The sequence below is a fragment of the Canis lupus genome, chromosome 3 (genome assembly GCF_003254725.2).
Source record: "Canis lupus dingo isolate Sandy chromosome 3, ASM325472v2, whole genome shotgun sequence".
Lineage (NCBI taxonomy): Eukaryota > Metazoa > Chordata > Mammalia > Carnivora > Canidae > Canis > Canis lupus.
The window spans coordinates 58,535,433-58,546,876 of NC_064245.1; the positions used below are offsets into that span (position 1 = coordinate 58,535,433).

At 53.1% G+C, this 11,444-nt stretch overlaps 1 long non-coding RNA gene across 1 annotated transcript; it reads left to right on the forward strand.

Annotated features, from left to right (window-relative positions):
- The first annotated feature begins 88 nt into the window (after nucleotides 1-88).
- On the forward strand, nucleotides 89-6,053 carry LOC112653592 (uncharacterized). Its single transcript, XR_003132292.3, has 3 exons — nucleotides 89-1,562; nucleotides 2,693-3,651; nucleotides 5,529-6,053. It is a non-coding gene; the product is annotated as an uncharacterized LOC112653592 (long non-coding RNA).
- The last annotated feature ends 5,391 nt before the right edge of the window (nucleotides 6,054-11,444 follow it).

The window sequence follows — 11,444 nt, forward strand, 5'->3', positions numbered from 1 at the left end:
GGGGCCAAAGCGTGGGCGGAGCCAGAAGGCGGCGGTGGGGCGCCCCGGCATGGCTGGGCCATGGGGTTTGGGGTGAAGGGTCAGTATGCTGGGCTTCCCCGACGCCCGTGAGCCCGGCTGTGCGGCGCCGGTCCGAAGTTGCTCCTGCGTCTGGGCCTTGGCTGGTTCGCGTTTCCAAGACCCGAGCCCGCCCGCTTGGGGCCCCCTCCGCGGCCCCCTCCCGCCTCTGTGGCCCCGTCGCCTGGCCCCTCCGGGCCGGGTCTCCCACTCTCTGGCCCCGCCCCTCGGGCCCTGGCCCCGCCTCTCCGGCCCTGGCCCCGCCTCTCTGGCCCGGCCCGCCTGGTGCTCCGTAGCACCTGCGGCTTGTCTGACCGCTGGAAGAGCCGAGAGTCCCTGGGCCCTGTCCCCGAGGCCAGGCGGCGCAGAGGACACGCGTTACCTGCTCCGTCTGGGGGGCAGGCGGCCAACATCCCAACCCCATTTGGGAGAAACGGGAAGGTTTCGGCTGGTCGCCTGCCCTGGTGTCTCCTGCCCTCTCCCTGCCCACCTCCCATAGTGGAGGCCCCGAAGGCCCCGAAGGGCACCGCTGCACCCTGCGTGGAGTTGACCATGAGACTTAGGGGAGGTCGGCTCCGGGCTTGGATGCCGGGAGCAGAGCCCAGGAGGTAACCCCCGCCTGTGGCAGAGTGTGGAGTGAGAGCCAATACCTGGAGCTGGTGCAGCCATCTTACACCCCTGAGGAAGACGCCGAGAGAATCTCGGAGATGCCAGCCCAAGTCGCTGAGATAATACAGTCCCCACCCCTCTTTGAGGGTATTGCTGTGTGATTAAGGGGAAAAAAGGACAAGAAAAAAGCCCTTTGTTTAAGCCTGTTATACAGTGGCTTCCATACTTGGAAGTAACACAATCATCACTAATAGGCGGAGGCAACAGAAGGTCAGAGGCCTGTCTGGCTGGCAGATGTCCAGGAAGTCTTGTGTTCATGACACTGCCACACAGTGGCACTACACAATGTGCTGTCCCCCTCCAGGAAAGTGATGCTGAAGTATCTTATGCAAGACCCCATTCATATGGTAACATCCTCCTCACTGCCCTCTTCAACTCCTTCCGGTCACCATGGCAACTGGCACCGGAAGTGAGCAGCAAGGATGCATCAGAGAAGATGCGGGCTACAAGCTTAGGAAGGTGGCCTGCACAGCACCAACCTGACCCGCTCTGGCCCCTCAGAGATGTTAGCCCACTCCAGCTGGGTGCACTCCGGCCACCTTCCTGCCTTCTTGGTACCCTTGCCGTACCTGCGTACCTGCCCGTTAGGGCCAGCAACGGCCTCCGTCATGTTGGAAACATGCCTTGCATCTGTGTCTGCCCTCCCTACTATCTAGGATACACTGTGCTCCAAGGTGTATGTCATTGGGAGAAAATCTGTCTTCACGGAGTCTCTGGAGAGTTCCTTGCATGGGACCTGGAGTGCATGTGAAATTCTCTTCTACTGCACACTTGTAAATTGCACAGACCGCTGTGCTTATCCCAGCCTTCAAGCTGCTCCATCATCAGCATCCCAGGTGTGGATAGCTAGAACCCAGGGCACAAGTCCGCCGGGGTCGTTGTTCAGGGGCTTGTCAAGATCGGAGGTTCTCTCTCTACAGTGCCCTGTCTTTATTTATTCATTTATTTTTAACTCTTATAGAAAATTTGAAGTATCTGCCGCAGTAAATAGTATAATGATTCCATGCACCTATTACCCGCTTCAACAATCTTTGTCTCCAATCTTGTTTCATGTACAGTCCCCACTCTTGGATTACTTTGAAGCAAATCCTAGACAATTTATGATTTCATCTATAAATATTTCAGTGTATGTCACTAAAAGTTGATAATTACCTTAAAAGTAACCATGATTATCATACCTTAAAGATTAAACGTAATTCCTAATATCATCAAATATCCTTCCAATATTCAAAGCTTCCTGATTGTCTCATAACTTCCTTTGCCTGATTGTTCAAATCGGGTTTGTAAAGGAGAGTACTTTGTGATTGATTCATCTTTCTTTTAAGTCTCTTTGGATCTCTAATTCCCCCTCACCCCACCACCACCTCCTTTTATTTTTAGGTGTGTTTGTTGGAGAGATTGGTTTTTGTCCTGTAAAGTTTCTCACAGTCTGGATTTTTATGGTTACATTTCCGCGGTGTTGTTTGCTGTATTTCTTGTAAAACAGTGGGTATGTCTAGAAGTTCAGGCAGATTCAGGCTTGATTTTTCTTGTGAGACTGCAGCAGAGGCCGTGTGTGCAGTACCTCCCTAGGGGACTCGGAAGATCCAGTTCCTCTCCGTGCTGTCAGCAGCCAGCGGTGGTGGCTGCCGAGATCCATGGCTTCACTGGAGGTTAGGACACAGGGTATCCTAAAGCCAGCATTTCTTCATTTATAGCTAGATACTTCCACGAGAAGTGAAGCCCCCTCATCTACCATGTGGTGATCCTGCCGGGTGGGTTACATGGGACAAGCAGGAGATGTGTTGGATTCTTCTCTGTACCTACTACTTTTCAAAGTAAGGAGTTGGTTCTCCTGTCATTCTTCAAAGGGAACCAATGCATTTTGGTGTTTTGGGTTTTGCTGTTTTTTTTTTTTTTTAACTTTTTTGGGGGTGTCACTATAAATTTGTAGATTGAAATATGTTTGCCTTTCGCTCCCCTGCAGGTGCTGTCCACGATTGGCCAGCAGAAGCCTCTTTGAACTTACTCCGAAGCCTTTGGTAGGAGCCTTGTTGTTTTTGAGAATGTCCTTGCCGTTTGTGTGACAAGAATCCCCATGTTCGTTGGGTACGTGTCCTGTGTCAGCCCTGCTGTCGGGAGGCAGCATCTAGGGCCGGGAGAGGGCTCTAGTTTTGATTCTAAGATAGAAGCAGAGTCTGAGCAGTCTGAGAGCAGAGTCTGAAGGCCAGAGGCAGGCCACAAGCACAAGAGCTACTCCGTCCTTCGTCTGTACTGTCTTTTGCCCAAGACGGCGCTAACAACTTTCAGATGTTCCCAGCACTGTGGGCGGCTGGTCCTCTTCCCTTGGACTCAGGAATCCGAGCCGTTTCTGACCAGCCCCTTGGTGCAGGGGCCTCAGTGGAGGCAGAAGCTTCCAAGAGCATGTGACTCTATGGGCAGGGGTCACTTCCAATCAAACTCTTACCTCGGGGAGGAGGGTTTCCTGGGCCTGTTGCTTAGTCGGAATATGGAGCTTAGTTTCTGGGCAAAGAGCAAATTCTCACAAGGATTCTGCAAACATTACATGTTCTATCCCTGACAAGTGGATCGTTTATCCTTCTGGAAAGGCTACCTACAGGACTTGGAGAAATTTACTTAACAGCAAAACAGATGACAGCCATAGCTTTCTAATTCCATCGGTTCTTACCAGAGGGAGAGACCTATCAATCATGGTGCATAGGGGGGAGGGGGTCTCAGGCTAAAGTGAGGCTTCGCCAGGTCTCACAGAGCAGCTGTACCGCGGGGAACAGGATTTCGGGATGCCAGCAAAAACAACATTCGCTTCAGAAACAATGTGTAGGAAATATTTATGGAGTCATGAACTCTTGCAAAGAATATAATGAAAGGCAAAAACTCGGAGAAAGTTGGAGAAAAAAATCCAGTTCTCAGAAACGCATGGGATAGGTAATGAGTTTTTTTCTCTTCTCTACTGTCAGGAGAAGGTTCAGAAAGATATTAAGTTCCCTTTGAACATCTTTTTAAAACATAAACGTGTGCTGTGATTGGATTCAGAGAGCATGTCAGGGAGCAGAGGTATCAATCCCGGTTCTGCCCCTGCCCTCCCAAGACTCTGGGCCTCTGCCTGCCCCTCTGCACAAAGCTGGGGGACAGAGGCTTGACTGGCTGCGCAGGACAGGCAGACAGAGCCCACAGCATCCACCCCTGGGGGGACGGTCACTTTGACCACGACAGTCATGGGATTCTCTGTGGCTATTTAATGGAATGAGGCGGTCCTACATGTCCTGTTGTGGAAAGATGCTCAAGCTATGTGAAGTTTGACCAAAAATGAGCGATGGTGATTCTTGTTTAGTGGGGGGGGGACAACTATATGGTCCACTCTTTCCAGGAAAAACACAAGACCCTAGATTACACACACCACACTGAACAGCAGTTACCCCTGAGGATTGGGTGTGTTTATTCGTTATTTCTGTATTGTTGGAAGTCGTTTAGAATGGGCATTATTACTTTGGAAATTTAAAACACATTTTCATTTAGAAAGTGAGAGAATCTGATCCCCTATGTTTGGGCTGGAGTCCATGAATCTGAATTTTCGTGAATTTTCTTGTTCCCCAAGTGATTTCAGATAGACCACCTAAACTAAGGGTCACAGAGTTCTCTTGCGGGTTGAACACTATCCACCCTCTGCTCCCCAGAAAGTATTTGCCTTGTGACTTTGGAAACAGGCAGAGAAGGACCAAATGGGAGAAAAGGAAGGAAAACACTGTGCTGGAGGCATGACCAATGACCTGCAAGGTGTCAGCTCCAGCCTGTGGCTGCACGGCAGTCCTGGGGCCTGCATAGGACCTGCGTCACTGGGTTCCCCATTGTGGCAAGAACGCGGGGTTCAGAGTGGTCATGCCCTTGGAGTGAGTCGCCCGGTTGGTAAATGGCAGAGCTACGGTTACAATCCTGGGTGATCTGAACCTGGAGCCCGTGCACCTTACATTGCATTACCTGTCAGGGACATGAAGTATTTCCCCTACTGGGATCAAGGGTTTTGTTTGCAGTTTAACAATATCAGATCGCTTCTATGGAAAAGGACGGAGGGAGAAGGCCTAGCAGTTAGTACCTAGGCCTCACTGTGCACAGGATCCCGTACTAAGCACTGTTCATAGCATTCCTTTTAATCCTACGGGAAACCAGCCAAGAAGGCAGTTTCCACCCCCATTTCACAGGCAATCAAACTGAGGCTTAGAGATGGAATAACTTTGCCCCAAATGAATGAGTTGGTGGTGGGGTTGAACCTAGGTCTTCCATGTGAAGAGAAGCAGACAAAGAGCAGGAAATGGAAAGAAAAGACAGACAAGTGGGTGTGTTCCCCGAGTCTCCATGGGACTCCCGTTTCTCAGCGCTGTCATCACCCCACATGGCAGTCCTGGGGGCCTTCCCGCCAGCCCAGCACTGCTGGGCCGCCAGCCAGCCTCCCTCCCTCCCAGGGTGCATTTCCTTTGCCTACATAGATAGGTATCCAGTTTCACCAAAGGCCCCCAACTCCTGGATCTGGTTTTAATCAGGAGCTCCAGCTGAGCCCTGGAGCAATTGCTGGCTGTCCTCAGCAAGGCCCAGATGGAGCCCAGCCACCTTCTCTTCCCCAGAGGGCTCCTGGGGAAAGGCGCTTGATTTCTAGAGCTCTGGCTTTGGGTGGTGGCCCTCTGGACACAGCATTCAAGGCCCTTCCTTCAGGCAATGTCTGCAGAGGCTGGGAGATACGCAGGATCAGGCCAACAGCCTCTCTTTACCTAGTGGAGGGCTCTCATTCCTCGGTGATTGTTCAATTGCAGATCTCACCTGCATCTCCTCCTCCCTTCCTGGAAGTGCAAAGTGGCCATACGTGCTGTGCTTGAGGAATCTGTCTTTGGCCAGAAGAGACAGACAAGGAATCACAACTGAAAACCTGCATGACCACGTCTGAGGCAGAAGCCACAGTTCTGTGGGCACATGAGGAGCTCATGACTTATCCTGGCCAGTTCATGGAGGAGTAGGGTTTGGACGAGGAAATGAAGGTGAGGAGGAGTTCTCCAGGCCGTACTGCAGCACCAAGGAAAGGAAAGTGTGCCGGACATTGCAAACGCCAGCAGTCATCCACATGGCCACCTCTGTGTGGATTAGATAAAGGAGCCCCTTCAAGGCAGACACAGAAGGCATCCCATCCCCCGTTTGTGCAGTGCACAAACTACGCAACTGTGCTAGTGGCCCTGGGAGGAGGCCTTGGCAGCTAAATTTTGTTTGTCTTTCACATCTTCTTTCCCCTCCTGGTTATGGACCCCCCTCACCTTTTCTTTAAATGAAGTGATTCTGTGTGGTTACAGTGAGGCTCTCAATCCCAACCTGGGGTCGGCATTTGGTTCAGTCATGGCCAGCCAGTCAGAATACCACATCTTCATGGCCGTGGCGATTGGTTCTGAGAAGGGCATGTGAACCAGGCTGGGCCAGTGAGACCCTTCTGTGTGATTACAGTCCACACATTCAGGGAGGGATGCCCTCTTTCCACTGGGTTTGCTGGGTCTGACTGCTACGGGTAGAGCTTTCGAGACATCGGGTGTTACTTTTGAGAAGCTTCTGCCTGAAAAATGAAGCCAACACGGAAAAATACACAGCTGAGAGATCAGGAGAAAGAGAATTCTGCTATTGTTTGATATTCTTTAAACTCACTCCTAGAACATTCCACGTACAAGAACCAGTAATTTCCCTTTTTGTTTAATCTAGTTTGAGTTTTTATGCCTACAATCAAAAGAACTAACTATTATGGAAAGAATTGCTGGGATTCCAGCCAGTGGACACAGAGCCTTCAGAGCTTTGGAAATCCAAACCCAGAAAGCTCTGGCTGGGGCCTCGACGTTTCTAAATCAAGAGCCGGGGATGAGAACACGGCATGGGGACCAGATGGGCTCCACTCAAAACCTTTCCCAGGTGGTATCCCCTGTGTGCTTGCTGCTGCCCCGGGAGCCAAGGGGGGCTGGGCAGCTGAGGCACAGGCTTGGTACCTGGTACACGGTAAGGCTGGTGATGAGCTTGGGGTGCACTGGGGTCTGGCAGTCTGGGGAGGACCAGCAGGGGATGGCTGCCTTGTGAGTTGGCAGGAAGAATGTCTTCCGTGAGCTCCTGGGAAATCTGACGGGACTCAGGACTCGTTTTGTGTAATGCAATCCACTCTCATGCCCCTGGGCCTTTGTATGTGCTGATCCCTCAGCCTAGGACCCCACCCCCTGACTTCGTCCATCTGGCAAACTTCTAGTCTGCCTCTGAAATTCAGCTTGAGGGGTACCTCTTCTGGGCAGTTGTAGACATGCCCACAAATCTCCTGCCTCTCCTCCCCATGAGAGACCCACTGCGTGTCCATGTACCTTGAATCAGTTTGGCCTTACAGCTCTGACTCTGACCAGTCATAAGTGTTGGAGGGGACGCTGTGTGTCTTCAGAGGCTACGTCATCAAAGGCCGTGCAGCATCTGTCTTGTTCACTTGGGGCATTCATCCCTGAGTCCCTGAGATGCCGTGTAGGAAGTCTGAGGCCACCACACTGCAGAGCCCACCCAGAGGCCTTTAAGGGGCAGTGGAGCCCCTTCTTCAGCCGGCCCAGTAGTTCCCCAGGCATCACGAGGCAGGCAGGAGGCAGCCCCCCAGTGCCCGCCCCCCATTCCTGCGCCCTAGAATCTGCAGACACACACAGGTTCTTCTGGAGCAAAAGATAACTGGAACTCCACCCGAGTCCTTCGGGCAAACTCAGTGCTTTCTCCTCTGGTTTTCTTTTCCTCCTGAGTCCCTGGAATGTGGCTCCAGCAGAGCCCTGACCACACTGGCTGTAACCGTCTCAGTGCACACCCGTCTCCTCTGCTGTACTATGTGGTCCTGGGAGATAGGGGGCCCGGGGGCAGGAGACAGGGACAGGTCTCCATCTCCGTGTTTCCCTGCCGGGGAACGGCACTCACGAGGTGTTAGCAGAGGGAGAGGGAGGGACAGTGGCTGGGGGAAGTTCTATGCAAGCTCCGTGGTCACAGATGGCCAGCCAGGTGGGCAACGCAGGCTGTGGGCGGTGACCCTGGAGGTCAGGGTGAGGCCCACGACAAGTATGATGGCAAATGAAGCCATTGCAGTAAATGCTGCCTCAGGCTCCTTCTGTCTGCACCAACCCTGGGCAGCACCAGCCCCAGGGACTGGAGAGGGCAAGCCCCAACGTGGGCGGAGAGATGTGGGCCAGCTGGCCTGCCTGGAACATTTCCTGGGAGACTCCCCTGTAGAAACAGAGGCACGATGAGCATTTTCAGCTATGGATCTGGTCGTCGTGATCCTCAGGGGCAATTCTTGGCTTGCTGAGCAGAACCGGGGATGAGCTCTCAGGGGTTCATGTGTGCTTGAAGCTGAGAGGCCTGCCGGGGGGGAGCTGAAGGCTCAGGCCCAGAGAACCTGTGAGCGTCTTCTCTCAGGAAACCTGCCCAGGATGTTAGCATTAGCGGACAGTTCTCCCCGCTGCTGGTGCTGCCCTGAGTTAGGAGGGGAGCTGGGGCAGATCCGCCTCTGGATCTCGGGACAGGAGGGCTGCCCCAGGCTTTCCCAGGGATGTGGGTGCTCTTGCTGGAGTCTCCGATCGCCCTAGGGGTCTCAGGATGGGGATACTTGAAGACAGGGAAGACAAGAATCCTTGAGGCGCTGTGTGTGGGAAGAATCACAACTGTTGACACTTAGGTCCCAGCAGAACTTCTCGGGGAGACGGGAGCACCCCGCCTGCTAGCCTGCAAGGTGCAGGTGCGGATGGCTTCAGTAGGGCAAGCGGCAGTCTGCTGTGAGGTCCCCAAAGGGGTGGCGGTCCAGCGAGGCCAGGCAGAGACCTCTGGGCCGAGGCCTCTGTGACCCCTCGGTGGCCCCACATCTGTGGCTGACCAGCTGCGGCCCTGGACACCCGCCTCCTGAGTCCACGCTTTCCCTGGCACTCCCTGGAGTCCAGCAAGAGCAACAAGGGATCGTGTCCAGAGATGGGGTGGCCCCGGGACCGTCTGCCACCCCCTGCGTGCAGTGTCCAGTACGGAGCGTGTGTGCAGGGTCGGGGGCACTCCCTCCTGCAGGCGGCGGGCAGGCCAGGCTGCGAGCTGAGGCCCTCCCCGGCAGTCTGCTAAGTGGCTGCAGATGTGCAGTGAGATCATCCAGCAGGCCAGCTGCCGATGACAGGAAGCGTCCCCTCCAGCTCGCACTCCGCCCCTCCGCCCTTCCTCGAGCCAGGCGGTTTGAAGAGGACACCGTGGAAAATTCATACAGAAGAAATGCTGTGCTGTCCCTCGGGGTCCACACAGGGGAACTGGGGCAGATTTTGCTGGCAGGATGTTTTCCAGGGTTAAAATAGAGCAGCCTTGGCCTTTCCAACATACCAAATGTGAACGTCAGGCAAGCATCTCGTTTCAAATAGGTGGTATGTACTCATGGTGCAAAACAAAAGTGCTGGGGGGGTACCTACCACAAACTAGGTTTCCTCTGGGTCCCCAGCTCCTAGTGGCAAACACGGTATCACTTCTTAGGTGATCTCTGGGAGGCTGTCTGCCCCGTATGAAGACACACTCACATGCACGGCACCACCATGCTGCCCTATGGACCTGCTCCTTGCCTTCCCCAGATCTTTGCACCCCAAGAGGCCACCCTTGCAGATCCCTGTTTCCCAAGGTCCTGGGTCAGCGGGCTTTGGGATTAGTGGAGGGGTTCTAGGGTAGGAGGGGAAAAGCCCTCGCTTCCCGTGTTCTCTCTGCCGTGGGTGGCTTTTCCAGTTGTGTCTCCTTGGTGCATGGGGGACTGGTCTGCCAGGGCTCCAGACCTCCTGGGACTGAAACCCCTCAGCTCTGCTAACAGCCTCAGGCTGTGTCCTCTGCTTTTGGGTCCAGCAACGTTCTTGGGTGGCCGGTGCCTGGGCTGCCTTACCCTCCCTGTGTCTGGCTCCTCACCTCTGGTATCATGTTGTCTAGCCATTTCCTGAATTAAATTCTCTTCATCTGAAAAACCTTGAATGGGATCTGTTTTTCTAATCAGTCTGATTCCCTCTTTCTTAAAGCTCCCGGTTAGCTGAAAACTTTCGTGGATTCACATAGGTATTTCTAATTTTTTCACCCAGATTATGACCTGTAAACACAGTTCTTCATCTCCCTTCTTTGTTTCCTAATATGCCTTGTAGGGCTGTTATTTTTTTAATATCAGCATATATAGAACCCCCTCTTTTTATAAATAGCTACATAAGATTCCTTTTATTCGACCTGTCATTGATGAACACGGAGGCTTTTTTATTTTATTTATTTATTTATTTATTTATTTATTTATTTATTTATTTATTCATTTATTCATTCATTCATTCATTCATTCACGAGAGACACAGAGAGAGAGAGAGAGAGGCAGAGACATAGGCAGAGGGAGAAGCAGTCTCCATGCAGGGAGCCCGATGTGGGACTCAATCCCGGCACTCCAGGATCACGCCCTGGGCCAAAGGCAGGCGCTTAACTGCTGAACCACCCAGGCATCCCCTGCGTGCAAAAATAACTTCTGGGTGAATATTCCAGTGCATAGGTCATCTGTATGGAGGTCTGTCCACAGGATGGACATCTAGAGGTGGAAATGCTGAAACCACACTTACGGTTCTGAAGATGCGGCCAGTTTGCCCTGCAGAGAAGCTGCAGGATGCATGGCCCCCAGGCATGCACAAATCTGAGCACGATGCATGGCTCCCATGGCCCACAAGTCTGAGCAGGCCCGGTGTGGACACGGTGTGAGAGCCCGAGTATAAGCGTCCCGAGGACAGGGAGCATGTCTCTGTTGCTCACCGGTGTGTCCCAGCGCCTAACATGCTTGTCACATGACATTAATACATGGAGAGGTGTTGGGGGGCAAGAAGATCAGGTCAGCAGACTCCCGGCCCTCAACAAGTCTGGATTCCATGAACTCGGAGTCCTCTCCCACCCTTACCACCTGGGATCAAGGGCTTCCCAACCTGGCAAGCATCAGAACCATTGGCAGAGCTTGAAAGATGATGACTCTGGACTCTATCCAGGGATTCAGCTGCTCCAGGAGTAGGTAGAACCCGTGGTGGACTGCAGGCCACCACCCAGATGCCCCCCAGGAGCCAGTGACTCTCCCCCAGCTATCAGCCCTCTATGGGGACTGCCTCTGCTGGATAGAGTGGCCTGCCCAAGGTCATTTCCCCATCCCAGGGTGATTGCATCCAGTAACTGGCCAACGTAGGGGTGCAAAGGCCTGGCCCCCTGACCCCAACTTAGGACAACTCAGCAGCAACATCCAGCTTCAGGATGGGATGTGGGGTCAGCTGGGGCCTCTAGCAAGCTACTTCTGCTCCGTCTGCCCAATCTTGCTTCCCTCCTCTCTCTTCCACAGGAGTTGATCCCAAAGGCGCTGAACTCAGTTCAGAGTTGGCTTCCCAGAGAAGCCTTCCCAATATGTGATGGGCCCTGGAATCTGTATTTCAAAGATATTACCCAGCCACCCCCAGGGTATGTGACATATAGCTTCTGCCCATGGGGAACCCACACTGAGGATTACTTTGTTGTTGTTGTTGTTTTTTTTTTGTATTTTTTTTTATTGGATTTCGATTTGCCAACATAACACCCAGTGCTCATCCTGTCGAGTGCCCCCCTCAGTGCCTGTCACCCAGTCATCCCATCTCCCTGCCCACCTCCCCTTCCACTATCCTGAAGGTTACTTTGGATAACATGAG